Below are 21,291 nucleotides of genomic sequence, written 5' to 3'. Positions count from 1 at the left end.
GTTCCAACCGGTTCTTCGGTTTTAAAATACTTGATTTATACATATTTTGTAACCAAAACATAAGTAAAATTGGTTCTTCAGGTTTAAAATACTTGATTTGTACCTATTTTGTAACCAAAACATAAGTAAAATCGATTCAGAAATAAGAAAAAAACATCAAACATGATCATTCAAAGTCGTATACATTATTATTGATAGAAAGAAAACCAATAAATGAAATCATAAAACGAAAAAATAAGTTTTCATGAAATGAAAAAAATTATTCAATGAAAATAAAACCAAAATCTAAAAATTTCAAGCCTCAACCGCCACTTTCAACCATCAACCTTCATGTAGTAGATAGTTATTGTAGATGTTTAATAATATCTTAGTGTATTTTGGCTACATATCAGGAATTGAGATCATGTTTGGTACAAGTTCTTTTTTGGCATTTTGAATGTTTCGGGTTCTATCGGATATCCATTTAATTTCGGGTTCGGTTCGGATAATACCCATAACCCGAAATACCACAAAACAAGATCCATTCGGTATTTATGTCGGATTCGGATCGGTTCGGATTCATTTTTATCGGATCGGGTTCGGTTCGGATTTTCGGATTCGGTTTATTTGCCCAGCCCTAATATATTCAGTATAAATAACATTATATTTCCATATTATCATTATTATAAAATAATAATAAACTGATTTTAACATACATTCACAAACTGAATTTAACATAGATTTACAAATTTTATTAAATATATGGTTTTGGCTTCTTAAAAATTTATTGACAACTCTTTTAATTTCATCTTATTTGATGATCAAATTATGTTTGTTAATTAGTGTCTCCAACATGTGATGAGCTTAACAAACTCCAAACACGACCCAAATTATTGAAAATTAAGATACGATTGGTGGAACCGAATCATATAATAAAAATTTATATATATCTATATATTTTTATATTTTTATTATTATTAAAATTGCATTGCAGTTGTTCTACACGTTACTCATCCGGACCTTGAAATTTGTTTTTTCTATATCATAAAATATTTAATCGTTTTTTCTTGCTAAATGATTGGAATAGAAAAATTTATATTCTTATATCTTTATCGTCCATTTCTCTTTATCATACAAAGATTCTAACTATTAATTTTGTCTTCTGGTTGTTGACATTAATATGTTACCGGTCAATTTCAGGAATCATTTATTGTGTTTATCTTCAACTGTATATTATTGAATGTTAGTAAATGCAAAATTTGTTTTTATCTGTTTAATATGGGAATACGTTGTCACTTGCCACTTGGCGTTATCTAGTTTTAAATGAAAACTATCTTAGAAAATAATATGACGGCTGTAAAGCAAAAGCCGAAGTGGGAGGATATTACCAAGACAATAAGCTTTCATAAGTGATTATGTTGTTGACATAAAGACAGGAAGAGGAGGCAGCTCACCAAATCATTCGGCCAGTAGTATCAACTTCTTTCCAACTCGTACCTGACAAAAAAAAAAAATTACCACCTTCCCTTCTTAAACTTACCTTTAATTGTTTCAGTTCTATGTTTTGCCGTTAAATATGTAGCCTATCACCGCCAAAAGTTTTTGATGAGATCTTAATTAGTGAGTTGTATCTTCCTTATCTGGTAATTGGTATACTGGTATGTTCCAAGTTTGGCTTGAGAATGTGATGGCCCTCCAAACAAACAAGTGAAGACAAGAAACCGATTCTACCTTCAAGACTGGTGTATTGTCTTGGTTAAAATATACTTCTTCCGTTTCATATTAAGTATTGTTGTAGAGAAATCTTTTCGTTATAAAATAAGTATCCTTTTTGACTTTCAATACAAAATTTATTAATTTTATGCAGTAATTTATTTTTCTGTTGATTGAAATATGGTTAGATGTATATATAATTGTGTTTTTATATAGAAAATATACAAAATTAATTATTTCCTTAATCTGTGTGCACAAAGTCAAAATGATACTTAATATGAAACATAAGGAGTATGAAGTATACTTATTTGTCAATACAAAGAATCTAAAACGACTCAAACAATTAAAAACTGTTTTAAGAATCTATATGAGAAACATATCACAGTTGTAGAAAAAAATATATATTGTTTTCGAGTATTCTATGTCGTTGGCTTATAGTACATAACTGTATTGTTTAGTTGTAGAAAAAAAAAATTGTTTTCGAGTATTCTATGTTGGCTTATACATAAGTACGGTACATAACTGTATTGTTTGTAAAGGCATTTTAATATATTTATATATCCTCATTTATTCCACGGTTCATATACCATCTTCAACAGTTTTGAACCGTCTATTGCAAAACTACTTGTATAAAAGTTACACATATAAGTTACTTGCAAAAGTTACTTTCATAGAGTTCACGAGTATGTTGCATACACTTTAGGCTGGCTTTTGGAATGTGTGAAGATGGCAAATGCACATGATTCACCACATATTTGAAAAAAGCTGTCGAATTTTGAAGCTTTTTTTAAAATAAAAAAATATAAATTTGGGTATGTTTTATAATATTACAGATTCCTACAAAACTGACTTGTTTTATAATATTGCAGATGAAGCAAATCATATTAACGATTGGGGCTGATAAAATAGTGGGGGAAAAGGAACACAAACAGAATATAGAGTTGATAAAACAAATGATATTGTTGTGTATGAAGCTAGGTTATTCACTTATTTGGTTATGTGTTATTTTGCCTTTGGAAACAGAAAATCTTTCGAACTTGAAAGGAAATCAAGGAAGACATGCATGCATATCTCATACTACAACCGATATCGAGTTCTCTAAAAAGAAAAAGTTACTAGAGAAAACATTTGTGGTTGATACTATACAAAGTCAAGTATACTGAAGCTAATCAGCAAGTATGTGGAGGTTGAAAGGCATAACTTAGAATAGGATTAGGTCTTCTTGTCAACTGTTATTTTGTACCGTTGGTAAGGACTTGCAAAGAAAAATCGTATGCAGTGTTTTCTTTAAGTTTTGGAACATCTATATAAGATATCAGTTTTACCAAAAAATAAAATATTGCTTGCAACTAAAAATGAGTACATTTCAATTTGTAACAGATAATATGTATTCTCATGGATTTACCGATTTAGTGTGAGTGGTCTATAAAATCACTTTATTGGAATGTTTCATACTTTGTAGTAATATAAAACTAGTCCCAATATCCATCATAAAAGTTTTCACAAAAATGATTTCCTAAAACAAAAGGCACGATGATTGATCCTAATAATAAGTGCTACAACGAAGAAACAGGTGGCGGTTATCCACGAGGCATAAGAACATCTCCAAAAAAGAACTCTATTTTGAAGTTTCCAAAATTTTATATTTGAAGTTTCAATGTGTTCTTCTCCAAAAGTAAAACTTCAAACCTAACTTCAAAATTATTTATATTTTACACTATGATCCTTATATTTGTCATAGTTGATGTAAATTCATAAAACTTCTATAAATAACTAATACATATATATAAATATTACAGAAATATTAATTAAAAAAAATCTTACACTAAAATATAAAATTATAAATAAAAGTACATAATTAAATATTAAACTGCAAGCAAATATTACATTATTGCATAAAATTATTTCCATAATGCTCTCATATATGATCAACTAGTGCATTTCGAAGTAAGAAATGATTCTCTTTATTTTTTATTTGTAGATTACGAGCCAAAAATTGTTGAAACCGGATATCCTCATAATATGCTGATAGTTTGATATCATCAAACGAAAAAATCCTTGATCTTTTAAACGAAAGTACAACAAGCAGGGAAAAAGATCATGAGATGATTGAACTACGACTGCAAAATGAAGCAAAAAAGTTAGCTTTTAAAGAAATAAAAGAGGAAAATAAAATATTGGTAAAAAACTTAGCTTATGTTAATATTCATGAATACATTCGATCTGAACAAGAAAGAATCATACGAAAAATGCGTCAAGAGCAACAACAACAATCATCTTCGATTACACAAAATTTGTTGAACAATATTTTGGAGATTTTGGAGGTTCTGGAGCAAATTTACCAGACTATTAGTGTTGTTATAATATTTAAATTTGAGTAATAATTATGTCTTCATGTGTCTTTTTAATAAGTTTTTATTATGGTTTTTTTGTAATATTCTTGTTGTTTAATTCTAGTTTTAAAATATTATAAATCTTGTTTTAATTTTTTTTATTTAATTTCATGTGTAAAACTTAAGTTTATATAACAAATTTGAAATATTTATGAGATATAAAAGTTTTAAGGATTAAAATAATAAACAAAAAAAATATTTAAGAATTATAAATATGATGTGTAAGGACCAAAATGCAAATAAAAAGATGAAACTTCAAATTTGAAGTTTTGAAAAGTGAAACTCTATATTTGGAGTTTCACTCTTCAAAACTTCAAATTTGAAGTTTTGAAGTTCCTTTTTGGAGAACAAAAAACTCTATATTTGGAGTTATAGAGTTTCTTTTGGAGATGCTCTAAGAGCATGATTATCCTATGATTTTTAAGTGGGTTTCTTAACGATTATTAAAAAATTTTAAATGTACTTAAGTGGTGTTAAGAACTCTAGTTAAGAAACTCTCATTTTAAACGGTAGAGTTTCTTAATTAGGGGTTCTTAATTTTTTTTTTTTTAATAAATTTTTTATTTATTAAATAAAACATATTAAAAAATAACATTTATAACATAGATTAAAAAAAACATAAAAATAAAGATTAGTACAATAATCGAGAATAGTTCTGAAAAAAAATCCAAACTTGAATAGAAAAATTCTCAAAGCTAATGAATGGAACTGTCCGTTGTGACTCTCTTAGCTCTGTGTCTGGAACTGTCCATTGTGATTGTCTCTGATGCAACTCATCAAATTGCATATTGAACATCTTGAACCTGTTCCATTTTTTCAATATTCTTTAATCATATAAACATTTTTTAGGTAATTAATATATAAACATTTTACAATAACTGTGTTTTTGGTTGGATGAAGGCTTACCTCTCTTTTGGGGAAAGCAGACTCGAGAATTTGTACACAGGTTTTAGAAGTAATCATCACAAAGTTTCGTGATGCACCTTCATCCTTTGCCATATCAAGGAAGGCCTGGAGCTCCAAAGCCTTTCGGTAATACATCATGCCTCCCACGCTAAAAAACTACCACATACCAGTTTTGGTCAGTGTTTGGCCTCTGTAAGATGCCAGCAGACGAAGCTCTTCTTCCAAGTCTTCTCACGTGACAGTTTTCACCATTTTCACCATTTTCACCATCAGCCCTTGAAAGCACATGCCCCTTCTCAAAAGCCGACTTAGTCCACACCACAAATCGCAGCGATTGCAGACACGGTCTTCGTTGGAGCGTCAGACACGATCTTGGTCTGGCGGAGAATCGGATTGGTCTGGCTGAGAATCGGAGAAGACGGAGAAAAACAAGAAAAAATAAAAAAATAAAAAATAAATGTCTTTCCTCTGGTTTGCTGATACGTAGAGTAAAAAACCCCTTAGTAATCGGTTATCAAAATGCTTTCTTAAGGATCGGTAACAGCTTTTTAATTTTGTTTTGATTTAAATCCCTCAATAACTTAAAAACTCATATTAAGAAACCCCTATAATCATGGTCTAATAGTTTTGCCGTGAGGGATGGTTGTTAACTGTGCATTGCTATATGTTTTCATTAACTATAAAACATGACTAATTTAATTGGTCATTTCGGTTAGATAAATAATAAGACCGTCTTTCAACAAGAATCTAATCAACCATGTTCACAAATTTACAGAAAAGAAGATTTAAGTATTACCTTACTTAGCAGTTAGCCTGGCCCGGCCCTTATAGAACTATAAGGTTTTTTGAGTTTTTTTCTGCTTTTCAAAAAATAATTGTCATTATCATTTCTATTGTTTTAATACATGTGAATTTTTTATAAAAAATAGTTTCAAATTTTTGCTTTAAAATATAAAGTGAGTTTAACTTTTTTTCTTTATCAATATTTTTTTTTTTTACTTTTTGTACACTTTTTTGTACATATTTTAAACAAACCAAATTTAAAAAGATTTAAATAATCAAATACAAATTAAACTAAATATATAAGAGAATAAAATTTATGATAAACATGGTCAAGCGTTTTATACTTTGTATTTTGAAAAAGAAAAACATGTTGTGCATAAAATAAGAATGTACATTTGCAAAATTTCAAATGTGACATTTGTAATGATCAAACAATAAAGTGCATTAACAATTTTTATATTTGTTTTATTAGAGTTTAGATAAAAATATTAAAATAACATGTCAATACTAATAATGGTTTTGATTGCAAAAACGATATATTTAAACTAAAATATAAAATATCGAGTTTTCGAATCGGTTTTATCCCAAACGGGTTTAGGTCCAAAATATCCAAACCCCAAATGGGTTTAGCCCAAAAGGCCCAAATTTTTTTGAGCTTATAAAACTAAGTTGAAACTCAATAATTTTTATGGTTGGATGGACTCGGACTGCCCACTTTAGTCCTAGCTGACATGTCTATCAATATGTGATGGCTTTCCGATTTTTCAAAAAAAGTTTAATTAAATTTGCCATAGAAAATACGTCAGCCGCCATGGACTCAAAGAAGCGGAAAAAGATTTAAAGACCGAAAGCAGTATGATGTTATCCAAGGTATTCATAATTTATATTTTGTAGTATATTTGGTATCAAAATATTTCGCTGCAACATTGGAGAAGAATGCAGCACATAGAAGGTGTATTCTCTTTGTTATATGGCTATATCCATATAATTGTTGACAATTGGTTTTGTCAATTTTTATTTCTTATGGTTAAATCAATAAATTAGATTCTGAACCGAAGAATATATAAATCTAAATTAGAACAAGACCAATGTCATACAACAAAAGAGAGAAATTGTGTTCGTAGTGCGACAAAGAATCAATGATCGCAAGAACTGGAATTGGATGTTGTTCTCATCCTTTTATTTATGTAATTCCTTTTTTCTATTATTACGTATGTATTTGTGAATCTGTTTAATATCCGATTATTTAATTTAAGTTGTTAAAAAAAAGTCCACTAAATAGTTGAATGTTTCCTCTTGAGTGGCTCATAATTTTATGATGGGCTTTATAATTCTTTTTGAGAAACTACAGAAGAGTGAAAAGCCTACAAATCTCTCTATACATTAAAAGAGAAGTCACTTTAGTGATTTCTGCTGAGTTGACACTCATATATAGCTTCTCAGAAAAAACGTTATAATTCTATTGGCTGGTTTTTTTAAATTTTTCCTTTTTATTTATTTTAATCAATCGCTTATGTAGACAAACCCAAAACTATTGTCAATTTCATTAAGCCCATATATAGCTAGGGGATAATAATTATCGATTTAGTTTAGCCTTGTGTACCCGTTCGGGTTCGGGTCGGATATTTCAGATTTTCGGGTATTTTGGTATAGAGGTGTAGAACCCGTTCGGGTATTTTTGTACTTCGGGACGGGTTCGGGTATTTTTAGTTCGGATTCGGTTATTTCGGATCTGGTTCAGATATTTAGATTTAAAAAAAAAATTAAAATTTTCATTTCTCAAGTTTCTTATATTTAAAAATATAACTTTCAGTTAACTAATTTTTTATTTTTATTAGAATGAATAGTTAATAGATTTGGACATAACATTTTAAAACTAAAAAGGCATTAATTTAGTTATTTTTTTAAAATTTCGGATGTAACTTTTTGTTAATTTTTTAAATAAAAAACTTGACATGCATTTTAAGTGAGTAGCAAATCATTTTTTTCGTAATTGTATGTATATCATATGAACTTAAAGTATGTGTAGTATCAATATAAATATTTTATATAAAATGAGAGATGTAAACTAAAAATATAAGGTTAATTATACATATATTCGGTTATCTTCGGATATCCATTCGGGTTCGGGTATTATCCGTTCGGGTTCGGGTATCAAATCTCTCCTTATTCAATACCCGTTCGGGTATTTTGCTACTTCGGTTCGGATTTCAGTTCGGGTTTTTCGGATCGGGTTCGGGTGCCACTTCGGATATCGGGTAAAGTGTCCACCCCTACTAATTAGGTTGTTTGTTTTTAATAACTTACCTTTCTAATATGGATTAGTTGCGCAAGTTGAAATCATTAAATATGCAAATAACTTATTGACAAAATTTGTTTTTAATAACTTACATTTCTAATATAGATTACTTGCGCAAGTTGAAATCATTAAATATGCAAATCACTTATTCACAATATGGATTACTTGCACAAGTTGAAATCATTAAATTTTATCGATTTAGTTTACCATTGGGCAAGATTTAGAATTAAGACAAATATTAAAAACTTTCCTTATTATTCAAACGGTAAACTTGCGCATGTTGATATCATATTTATTATATTGCTTACAAAATATTTTAATGTTTCTAATTAGGTTGTTTGTTTTTAATAACTTACCTTTCTAATTTGGATTACTTGCGCAAGTTAAAATCATATCATATGCAAATCATGTTTTGACAATACACATTTAATATCGATTAAGTTGAAATCATTAAATATGCAAATAACTTATTGACAAAATTTGTTTTTAATAACTTATCTTTCTAATATAGATTACTTGAGCAAGTTGAAATCATTAAATATGCAAATCAGTTATTCACAATATGGATTACTTGCACAAGTTGAAATCATTAAATTTTATCGATTTAGTTTATCATTGGGCAAGATTTAGAATTAAGACAAATATTAAAAACTTTCCTTATTATTCAAACGGTAAACTTGCGCATGTTGATATCATATTTGTTATATTGCTTACAAAATATTTTAATGTTTCTAATTAGGTTGTTTGTTTTTAATAACTTACCTTTCTAATATGAATTACTTGCGCAAGTTAAAATCATATCATATGCAAATCATTTTTTGACAATACACATTTAATATGGATTAAGTTGAAATCATTAAATATGCAAATAACTTATTGATAAAATTTGTTTTTAATAACTTACCTTTCTAATATAGATTACTTACGCAAGTTGAAATCATTAAATATGCAAATCACTTATTCAGAATATGGATTACTTGCGCAAGTTGAAATCATTAAATTTTATCGATTTAGTTTACCCTTGGGCAAGATTTAGAATTAAGACAAATATTAAAAACTTTCCTTAATATTCAAACGGTAAACTTGCGCATGTTGATATCATATTTATTATATTGCTTACAAAATATTTTAATGTTTCTAGTTAGGTTGTTTGTTTTTAATAACTTACATTTCTAATATGGATTACTTGCGCAAGTTAAAATCATATCATATGCAAATCATTTTTTGACAATACATATTTAATATCTTTCTTTAAACGATTTTATTATTTATTGTGCAAAATATTAAAATCAGTAATATGAGAATAAATCGACTGTATATATATAGGAGACACCCAAGGTCTTAAAATACAAACATTCTTTTTTCATTCTTTAAAGTATTATTGACAAATCTCTCCTCTCATACTATTAAGGTATTACGACAATGCTACTTGTGTGCTAAGAAAAATGTGTTTAGACGCAAAGGTTCCTCATCTTTAGAACCCTGAACTCAACTCTTTGTGTTTTGTCTCCAAAAAGCATGTTTGGTCTATCTTTTCCATGTGTTGAATACTGGTAACGACAATATGATCTTCCTTTTTTTATATGTAGACCAGGTCATGAGAGTGATAGTGATCCAGAAAACCTTGATTGAACATGCTGAGAAGGTTCGCCAAGTTAAAACAGTTCTTGAAGAGGTTCTTTAGTACTTTCTCTCTCTTTGTTGAATATTGTCCGGGAAAGTATTACATAGTATCATTTAGTAATACTATCTTATATCATTTTTTTTGTTGAATATACTATCTTATAAGTAAGCTAGCATTATGCATTTTTTATTTAATTCATGAGGTCATTTTCTCACAGCAGAGAACCTTTTGGAATGGCGCAGGGAGGAAATTTCTCAGGGATATACAAGAAGGTTCAACTGAAGCCGCTGAAGTGGGATGATGAAGGCGAAGAATAAAGACCTGTAGAGGCCCTTATGATTCTTAAATACAACGGTGTTCTAACTCAAGCTGGTAGAAAACAGTTGTTTACATACTCTACCATTTAATTTGTCATATATATATATATATGTTTTCCAAATATGGAATAATTGTTTAACTTATTGACGTTTAACATCACTTGCCATATAATCTAACGAATATTACAAATAACAATTTATGGAAACTATTCTCGAAATTATTGAAAGACTAATAATGTTTTATTTATTACTTTTAATATTTATAACCAATAAAATAAAATGAACGAAATTTTATATAAGATAATTATAATAGTTTTATCCTCTACTTGATGAATTGTGTTCGAATATAATTATATAATAACTATTTTAAATATTACAAAATCCAAAAATGTTTATGCTTATTATTTTTAAATTATTTATCGTTGTTTAAAGAATAAATTTATCATAATTTTAAAATAATTTATAAAATGCTTACAAAATGCAAGGCAAAGTTGCACTTTCAAGAGTTAAGTCGAGATCTGGATTAAAATCCTAATAACTGGTAAAGAAGGGAAGCCGAAGACAAAAACATTGAATGTTGTCTACAAACAAATTTTTCAGAATATTCCGTAGTCACGGTACGTAATTTTAATCTACTTTTTGTCAAATACAAATTTTAAAATATATAAACTGTTACAATTATTTATTTTTTGTATTTGCCAGATGGATTGTGATGAGTTACGAGACCGATGACGGTATGTCAATTTAATATTATTTCATGTTCAATAAAATTTAGAAATTTATAAATTTATCAAATAATGTTAACCCGTCAAATTGCTTACAAAATTTATTTAATTTTTTGCACGTTTCTAATTGAATTTGCTTTCTTTATCGAGAAATGTACTTCATAATTTATATTATTTATGGATAATATTTTGATTTTTATTATATTTTCTTTTAATATGTCTACATAAATGTTTGTTTATTATTTATGGAAAAATAATATTATTCACCTAAAATAAAGAATTACGAAACATATACAATACAATTCTAACTAATGATAATATAAAATCTGTTACTTCTAAAACTATACACTATTTATTCCATTTTTTGAATGAAAGTATCTTCGTAAACACACAAAATATTTTGTGACGTTGCAATTATACATACACACAATATCTGTTTCTTCATACTGACGTTACTGTGTTCCCTTTCGTGAGGTACGGGCCGAGAGAAAACACAGAGTGCGGACCGATCATGTTCTTATGCCCGTACAGGGTGCGAGCCGGTCACCTAGTTATAATTATTTGATATATCGGACGATAAGTCCACTAAACAATTTAAATGGACGACAAAAAAAACCACTAAATAATTAAAGGTTTCTATTTCATATAGTCAATCTATACTTTCCTCCAAAGTCCAGAGTAACAAAATAAAAATGGTAAACTATTTTTCCGACAAAAAATGTTAAAGGTCCGGTGGCCATATGCGTAAAAATCTAGTGTAGTGCAAATTCGAATTCAAATCTTTTGGAAATCTACGGAATGTCTTGACCACCCTACACGCGTGGTTAAGTAACAAAATGAAGGGAATCAGCACAACTAAAAATACGACTAATGGAATACTAAATACTAGATGCAGGATATGTAGAAGTAGAATGATTTTTTTTTTGTCGACGATTTTTCAGTCAATTACACAAAACTTATTATTTCTTTTAAATATAAAAGAATGACCATTTCAAAAAATTCAACAAAAGTAACTTGGATCAGTAATCTTCCATTACTTATATATATATATATATTTTTTTTTTTAATAGTAAGTATTTACAGACTTATGTTGACTTTGTAAACCTAATTGGTAACTCTGCATCCATGTGAACGACAAAGGACGCTTGTTTCCTAGCACTGCGTGCTAAGCTATCCGCCAGTTTATAAAACATGAACGATGTCTGAGTTTAGAAAACTTCCTTTTAAAAGCTTAATATCTTCTAAGTAGTTTTCAAATGCTGGTCATTTCTCTGGTTCCGAAACCATCTTCACCAGCTGCGAATAATCCGTTGTAAATGTTACTTGAGACTGTCTTAAGTTCTTCGTACATTTCATTGTCCAAATTAATGCTTCTATATATATATATTTTATCTTATTCTATTCGTCTTTGTTCCATTCGTTCCTTCTGATGTTTATTATTAACAACCCAAATATAATTATTCTCTTCTTTTTTTCACATAAAATATAATTATTCAGTTCTCAGAGAATCAACCTCATTTTTTCACATACAAATTAATGCATCATCTATTTTGCTAACGATACCAGAACCAAACGAAAAGTGTATAGCATATGGACGCTAACAAAATAGTTCAGGCTAGACTGTATTTATAACAATGATAACATCATCTGATTTTTTGGCTAAACTGTAATTATCGTCACCTGAAATATTTTTTTGGGTTACAACAAAGTTAGACCCTTCATTGGCAAAAAAGTATTACCTAATACTGTATATTGTAATCATTTTGACCAAAATAAAAATATAGTAATCGTATTTAACTCTTTTCTGTTCCTTTTGGAATGAGAATCGATAATCATAAAAAAAAAAAGAAAAAAAAGAGAATCGATAATCATATAGTACATACTTAAAACTGCGTAATGACCGCATCCCTGGTCGTGCCAGAAGAAAAGATTGAACTAGCCATTTTGTCCGAACCGAATAGAAAATTTTTGTTCTTGGCTTGGTTACGGTTTTGAGTTCGGTTTAATTTGATAAAATTTTGAAAAAGAATTCGGTTTTTGGTCTGGTTTGACTTTCGGTTTTTTATTTTTCTTTAAAAAATTTAAATTAACCAAAAATAACAGAAATTATCGTACTAGTAAAAAATTACTCTCAATTCTAGCTGAAACAAAAAATGATTATTCAGAAACAAAACTAAATATCGAACCGAACTAAACTTATTTTACTGGTTCATTTTAGCCGAACTGAATAAACCGAAACCAAAAATATTGATCCGAAAAAACTGAAGTGTCCAAAACTAAAAGGCTGGAATGAACCACTCAACAAAACATCTATTACAATAAAGCTGACAAGTCTCACTTCTCATGAAGCCATCTCAACAAAGAGGGTTCCTCCTTTGAACACATGTCTTCTGTTCTCCATTCTATCATAAATTGAAGTTTGACAAATTACGTTCGATCATGGCTTCTTATGGTGGCATGTTTCTTTTAATTGAATGTGTGACATAATTTTCAGCTCAATAAGATACTGCCTCTTCGTGCTCCGTCTTCGTCCCTTCTTAATTACGAACCTGAGAAATAAAAATATCCACCTAAACCGTGAATGTGTAAAGTTATAGAATTTAATGTCGAATTCAATTGTCTGTGTAACTTCTTCCTCCAATCAAAGCTACTCATAACTTCATCTCCCCTGTGACACCTAAACGCTTCACCTCCAACCAAGCTCAACATATATACTCCCATAATCAAAAGCTTCCTCTACTTCCCAATCAGGGGCGAAGGCAGAGAATTTATTTGTTGGGAGCATAAGTAAAATTGGTCAATGGATTAGGAACATATTTGCTAAAAACAATGGGGCATATTAAATTTAATCAATGATTAACATGAAATTTTAGAAAGTTGTTGGGGGCAAATGCCCCCTCTCACACAACGTGTTCCCAATCATCTCACTAATAACCCACAACATACAGTGTTTACAGGGTACAAAATATAGCTTCTAAGCTTCATCGCTCCGGTGAACTCAATCTCCACAATCCCCGCGAAATTCAAAACCGCTTCCATGGATACTATTCCCAAAAACCCGACCAGAAAAGTCCCAGAAAGTCCACCACCAAAGTTCCGGTGAAGTCCAACACTGGTTCCTTGGATAAGAAAAAAAGGATTTGCTGCTCGAGTGCTCAGCCAAATAGCCGCAACATCCACCATCGTATACATATTCTACCGTCCTCGCCAGTGGACTCCAACGTCTCTTCCCTCAAATTTTGGTCACTTCGCCGGTATATTAGATATATGATGGTCACAAAGGCGTTCGGGTATGCTGCAGTTTGTAAATCGTTTAATTGATATGAGCAATAAGGATTTAAAAGGCCAACTTTTCGAAACGAAGCAGAAGGTGGTACTTCGTAGTTTTCTGGTGGTCTTTCAAAACATGTCCATCAAGAAAATGATCAAACAAGGGCCCAATGATTGACCTGAAACCACTTGATGTTCTCGAGAGTCTCTCTAATACTGCTTATCTTGACTGTTTATTTGAAACTATTGTTTGAAATCTTATAATGGATTTTGCAGTTGGATGCTCATTTTGTGGAATGTAGGCAGCACTGAGATTATGGCAATGAACGGTATTATATACTCAAACAACATCAAAGAAACCAAATATAACAAAGGCAGTCAAGTCATTATCATTTCCTTACCCGCTTATTCCCTTCTTAACAAGCTTCTACGCTATATCAAATCCAGTTCCACCGGTTTGTTACATACTGAAATACTGAAATTCTTTCTGATCGAAGTTTATGTTACATAAATTCGCTATTCTCTAGAGAAATGAATACAACAAAAGTTTCAAACCTCTTTGACCATCATCATACATTAGTACATGAGGAAACTATGCATTAAAACAATATTGTAATATTTTTTCAAAATTTTTGTGTTAACCTCTACGAAAATATTGAGTTTTACGTTAAACGCTCTATATACTGAAGCCTAAACTTTTTAGTGTTGTTTTAAAATTTCTAACCATATTATAAATTTTTATTAATGTATTTTAAACTCTCTTTCATGATATATGAGAATTTATAATTTTTTATTAATTAATTTAGTAAAACTTCATAATACACCCAAAATCGGTGGAATAAGCACTATAAAAAGCCAATTTTCTTGAAAAACGAAGACAACAAAATCTCCAATACTCTTTCAACATCTCAAATGCTTGTACAGGATGCAACAATGCATTAAAACAATATTGTCATATTTTTAAAAAAATTCTTAAAATCCATGGGTTAACTCCTACAAAAATAATGAATTTTGGTAAATGTTTTATATACTAAACCCTATAATCTTTAATGTTGTTTAAAATTTCTAACCACATTCTCTATTCGTATTAATGTATGCTACACTGTCTTTCATGGTACACGAACATCGTTCAATTTGTTTTAACATTAATTTAGTAAAAATTCACATTCTCCCCAAATTAATGGATTAGCTATTATAAAATCGCTATTTTTTTGATAAATAAAGATAACAAAGGTTCCAAACCTCTTTAACCATCACCATATATTATTACAAGAATCAACTATTCATTAAAGCAATAATGTTATATTTTTTGAATTTTTCTCAAAATCTATGTGTTATGTTAAACGCTCTATATACTGAAGCCTAAACATTTTAGTGTTGTTTAAAATTTATAACCACGTTCAAAATTTGTATTAATGTATGTTAAACTCTCGTTCATGGTATATGGAAATCGTTATAATTTTTAATCAAGTAATTTAGTAAAACTTCATAATACTCCCTAAATAGGTGGAATAACCACTACAAAATCACAATTTTCTTTAAAAACGAAGACAACAAAGACTCTAAACCTCTTTCAACATCATCATATATTAATGTAGGATGGAACTATGCATTAAAACAATATTGTCATATTTTTTTGAATTTTTTTCCAAAATCTATGTGTTAACCTCTACAAAAATATTGAATTTTGGTAAATGCTTTATATACTGAAGCCTATATAATCTTTAGTGTTGTATTAAAATTTCTAACCACATTCGGTATTTGTATTAATGTATGATAAACTCTCTTTTATGGTGTATGAGCATCGTTAAATATTCTTTATAGGTTAATTTAGGAAAACTTCATGTACTCCTTAAATTAGTAGACTAACCATTATAAAATCGCCATTCTCTAGAGAAATGGAGACAAAGACAACAAAGGTTCCAAACATCTTTGACATCATCATATATTAGTACATGAGACAGCTATGCATTAAAGCAATATTGTTATATTTTTTGTAAAATATTGAGTTTTACGTTAAACGCTCTATATACTGAAGCCTAAACTTTTTAGTGTTGTTTTAAAATTTCTAACCATATTCTACATTTGTATTAATATATTTTAAACTCTCTTTTAAGGTATAAGGGAATCATTATAATTTTTATCACTTAATTAGTAATACTACATAATATTATCTTAATCAGTAGAATAATCACTACAAAATCACTATTTTCTTAAAAAATGGACACAACATCATCATATATTAGTTTAGGATGCAACTATTCATTAAAACAATATTGTCATATTTTTTGAATTTTTTTCAAAATCTATGTGTTAACCTCTAAAAATTATTGAATTTTGTAAATACTTTATATATTGATTTCTATAATCTTTAGTGTCGTTTTAAAATTTCTAACCACATTCTACATTTGTATTAATTTATGCAAAACACTCTTTCATGGTATATGAGCATCGTTCAATATTCTTTATAAGTTGATTTAGTAAAACTTCATATACTCCCTAAATTAGTGGACTAAGCATTATAAAATCGCTACTCTCTAGAGAAATAGAGAAAACAAAGGTTCCAAACCTCTTGACATCATCATATATTAGTACAGGAGACAACTATGCATTAAAGAAATATTGTTATATTTTTTTTGAATTTTTCTCAAAATCTTTGTGTTAATAACCCTACAAAAATATTGAGTTTTACGTTAAACGCTCTATATAATGAAGCCTAAACTTTTTAGTGTTGTTTTAAAATTTCTTAGGACATTCTACATTTGTATTAATCTATGCTAAACTCTGTTTCATGGTGCATGAGCATCGTTCAATATTTTTTATAAGTTAATTTAGTAAAACTTCATATACTCCATAAATTAATACTCCATAAATTAGTGCACTAACCATTATAAAATGACTATTCTCTAGAGAAATGGAGACAACAAAGGTTTCAACCTCTTTGATCATGATCATATATTAGTACAAGAGGCAACTATGAATTAAAGCAATATTGTTATATTTTTTGAGTTTTTCTCAAAATCTATGTGTTAACCGCTACGAAAATATTGAGTTTTAAGTTACATGCTTTATATACTGAACCCTAAACTTTTTAGTGTTGTTTTAAATTTTTATCCACATTCTACATTTGTATTAATGTATGATAAACTCTCTTTTCTGCTATATGGGAATCATTCTAATTTTTTATCAATTAATTAATAAAACTTCATAATGTTATCTTAATCAGTGGAATAATCACTACAAAATCGCTATTTTTTCTGAAAAACGGACACAACAAAAGCTCTAAACCTCTTTCAAGATCATCATATATTAGTGTAGAATGTAACTATGCATTAAAACAATATTTTCATATTTTTAGAAATTTTCTCAAAATCTATGTATTAACAGCTCTACAAAAATATTGAATTATGAAAAATGCTTTATATACGGAACCGTATAATCTTTAGTGTTGTTTTAAAATTTCTAAACACATTCTAAATTTGTATTAATGTATGCTAAACTTTCTTTTATGGTATATGAGCATCGTTCAATTTTTTATAAATTAATTTAGTAAAATTTAATATACTCCCCTAATTAGTGGTTTAACCATTAAAAAATCATTATTCTCTAGAGAAATGAAGACTTTGACCATCATCATATAATAGAACAGGAGGCAAATATGCATTAAAAAAATATTGTTATATTTTTTTGAATCTTTCTTAAAATCTATGTGTTAACCCCAACGAAAATATTGAGTTATACGTTAAATGCTCTATATACCGAAGCCTAAACTTTTTAATGTTGTTTCAAAGTTTCTACCCACATTCTAAATTTGTATTAATGTATGTTAAACTCTTTTTCATGGTAAATGGGAATCGTTAAAAAATGTTTATCAATTAATTTATTAAAACTTCATAATATTCCCTAAATCGGTGGAATAACCACTATAAAATCATTATTTTCCTGAAAAATGGAGACAACAAAGTCTCCAAATCTCTTTCAACATCAACATATTTTAGTGCATGATGAAACTATGCATTAAAATAATATTGTCATATTTTTAAAATTTTCTCAAAATTTATATATTAACCCCTACACAAATATTGAATTTTGGTAAATACTTTATATACTGAACCATAAAGTCTTTAGTATTGTTTTAAAATTTATAAACATATTCTACGTTTATATTAATGTATGCTAAACTTTCTTTCATGTACATGAGCATCGTTAATTTTTTTAAATTAATTTAGTAAAATTTCATATACTCCCTAAATTAGTCGACTAACCATTATAAAATCGCTATTCTCTAGAGAAATGCAGACAAAAAGGTTTCAAACCTCTTTGACCATCACCATATATTTGTACATGAGGCAACTATATATTAAGAAAATATTGTTATATTTTTTAATTTTTTTTCTAAAAATCTATGTGTTAACCCCTTACGAAAATATTGAGTTTTATGTTAAGTGCTCTATATACTGAAAATTATACTTTTTATTGTTGTTCTAAATTTTCTAACAACATGCTAAATTTGTATTAATATATGTTAAACTCTCTTTTAAGGTATATGAGAATCATTCTAATTTTTTTTATCAATTAATTAGTAAATCTTCATAATACTATCTAAATGAGTGGGATAACCAGTACAAAATCGCTATTTTCTTGAAAAACAGAGACAACAAAGGCTCTAAACCTCTTTCAGCATCATCATATATTAGTGTAGAATGCAACTATGCATTAAAGCAATATTTTCATATTTTTTGAATTTTTTTTTAAATCTATGGGTTAACAACACTACAAAAATATTGAATTTTGATAAACGCTTTAAATACTGAACCCTATAATCTTTAATGTTGTTTTAAACAACATTCTCCATTCGTATTAATGTATGTTAAACTATCTTCCATGGTACACGAACATCGTTCAATTTAAAAAAAAAAAAAATTTAGTAAAATTTCACATTCTCCCTAAACTAATGCACTAGAGAAATGGAGATAACAAAGGTTCCAAACCTCTTTGACCATCACCATATATTTGTACAGAAGTCAACTACGCATTAAGAAATATTGTTATATTTTTTGAATTTTTCTCAAAACCTATGTGTTAACCCCATACGAAAATATTGAGTTTTACGTTAAACGCTCTATATACTGAAGCTTAAACATTTAAGTGTTGTTTTAAAATTTCTAGCCACATTCTAAATTTGTATTAATGTATGTTAAATTATGTTTCATGGTATATGAGAATCGTTATAATTTCTAATCAATTAATTTAGTAAAATTTCATAATACTCTCTAAATCGGTTGAATAACCACTACAAAATCGCTATTTTCTTGAAAAACGTAAACAACAAAAGCTCTAAACCCCTTTCAACATCATAATATATTAATGTAAGATGGAACTATGCATTAAAACAACATTCTCATATTTTTTAAATTTTTTTCAAAATCTATGTGTTAACCTCTACAAAAAAATTGAATTTTGGTAAATTCTTTATATACTGAAGCCTATAATCTTTAGTGTTGTTTTAAAATTTATAACCACATTTTATATTGGTTCTAATGTATGATAAACTCTCTTCAATGGTAAATGAGAATCGTTCAATTTTTTTATAAATTAATTTAGTAAAATTTCATATATTCCCTAAATTAGTGGACTAACCATTATAAAATCGCTATTTTCTTGAGAAATGAATACAACAAAGGTTCCAAACCTCTTTGACCATCACCTTATACTAGTACAGGAGGAAATTCTGCATTAAAGCAATATTGTTATATTTTTTTAATTTTCTCAAAATCTATGTATTAACCCCTACGAAAATATCGAGTTTTCTTTTTATTGTTGTTCAAAATTTTCTAACGACATTCTAAATTGGTATTAAAGTATGTTAAACTCTCTTTTATGGTATAAGGTAATCATTATAATTTTTTATCAATTAATTAGTAAAACTTCATAACACTATCTGAATTAGTAGAATAATCACTACAAAATCACTATTTTCTTGAAAAACGGAGACAACAAAGGCTCTAAACTTCTTTCAACATCATCATATATTAGTGTAGGATGCAACTATACATTAAAACAATATTATAATTTCGCAAAATCTATATGTTAACAACCTCTACAAAAAATATTGAATTTTGGTAAATGCTTTATATACTGAACCCTATAATCTTTAGTGTTGTTTTAAAATTTCTAACCACATTATACATTCGTATTAATGTATGCTAAACTCTCTTTTATGGTACATGAACATAGTTCAATTTTTTAAAAAATTAATTTAGTATAATTTTATATTCTCCCAAAATTAATGGACTAGCCCTTATAAAATCACTATTCTCTAGAGAAATGGAGACAAAAAAGGTTCCAAACCTCTTTGACCACCACTATATATTAGTACAGAAGACAACTATGCATTAAAGCAATATTTTTTATATTTTCTGAATTTTTTTCAAAATCTATGTGTTAACAACCTCTACGAAAATATTGAATTTTACGTTAAACGCTCTATATACTTAAGCCTAAACTTTTTAGTGTTGTTTAAAAATATCCAACCACATTCTACATTTTTATTAGTATATATTAAACTTTCTTTCATGGTATATGAGAATCTTTATAATTTTTTATCAATTAATTTAGTAAAGCTTCATAATACTATCTTAATCAATGGAATAATCACTACAAAATAGTTTTTTTTTTTAAAACGGACACAACAAAGACTCTAAACCTCTTTCAACATCATCATATATTAGTGTAGAATCCAACTATTCATTAAAACAATATTGTCATAGTTTTTGAAATTTTCTCAAAATCTATGTGTACCTCTACAAAAATATTGAAATTTGGTAAATGCTTTATATACTGAAGCCTATAATCTTTAGTGTTGTTTAAATATTTCTAACCATATTCTACATTTGTATTATTGTATGCTAAACTCTCTTTCATGGTACATGAGCATCGTTCAATTTTTTTATAAATTAATATAGTAAAATTTCATATACTCCTTAAATAAGTGGACTAACCATTATAAAATCGTTATTCTCTAGAAAAATGAAGACAACAAAGGTTCCAAACCTCTTTGACCTTCACCATATATTATTACATGAGGTTACTATGCATTAATACAATATTGTTATATTTTTTGAATTTTTCTAAAAATTTATGTGTTAACCCTACAAAAATATTGAGTTTTACATTAAACGCTCTATATATTGAAGCTTAAAACTTTTTAGTATGTATTAAAATTTCTAATCATATTTTAAATTTGTATTAATGTATGTTAAACTCTCTTTCATGGTATATG

At 28.1% G+C, this 21,291-nt stretch overlaps 2 long non-coding RNA genes across 2 annotated transcripts; both read right to left on the bottom strand.

Annotated features, from left to right (window-relative positions):
- Positions 1 to 4,504: 4,504 nt before the first annotated feature.
- On the bottom strand, positions 4,505 to 9,773 carry LOC103841223. Its single transcript, XR_004451894.1, has 4 exons — positions 9,761 to 9,773; positions 9,460 to 9,468; positions 4,992 to 5,609; positions 4,505 to 4,888 (listed from the first exon to the last, which is right to left on the bottom strand). It is a non-coding gene; the product is annotated as an uncharacterized LOC103841223 (long non-coding RNA).
- A 6,703-nt stretch (positions 9,774 to 16,476) lies between these two features.
- On the bottom strand, positions 16,477 to 20,943 carry LOC117128547. The gene is made up of 2 exons (XR_004451909.1): positions 16,947 to 20,943; positions 16,477 to 16,578 (listed from the first exon to the last, which is right to left on the bottom strand). It is a non-coding gene; the product is annotated as an uncharacterized LOC117128547 (long non-coding RNA).
- Positions 20,944 to 21,291: the final 348 nt, after the last annotated feature.

The sequence above is a fragment of the Brassica rapa genome, chromosome A09, assembly GCF_000309985.2.
Source record: "Brassica rapa cultivar Chiifu-401-42 chromosome A09, CAAS_Brap_v3.01, whole genome shotgun sequence".
In the NCBI taxonomy this organism is placed as follows: Eukaryota; Viridiplantae; Streptophyta; class Magnoliopsida; order Brassicales; family Brassicaceae; genus Brassica; species Brassica rapa.
The sequence above is the reverse complement of the archived record's forward strand: the minus strand, read 5'-3'. Positions and strand labels throughout refer to the sequence as shown.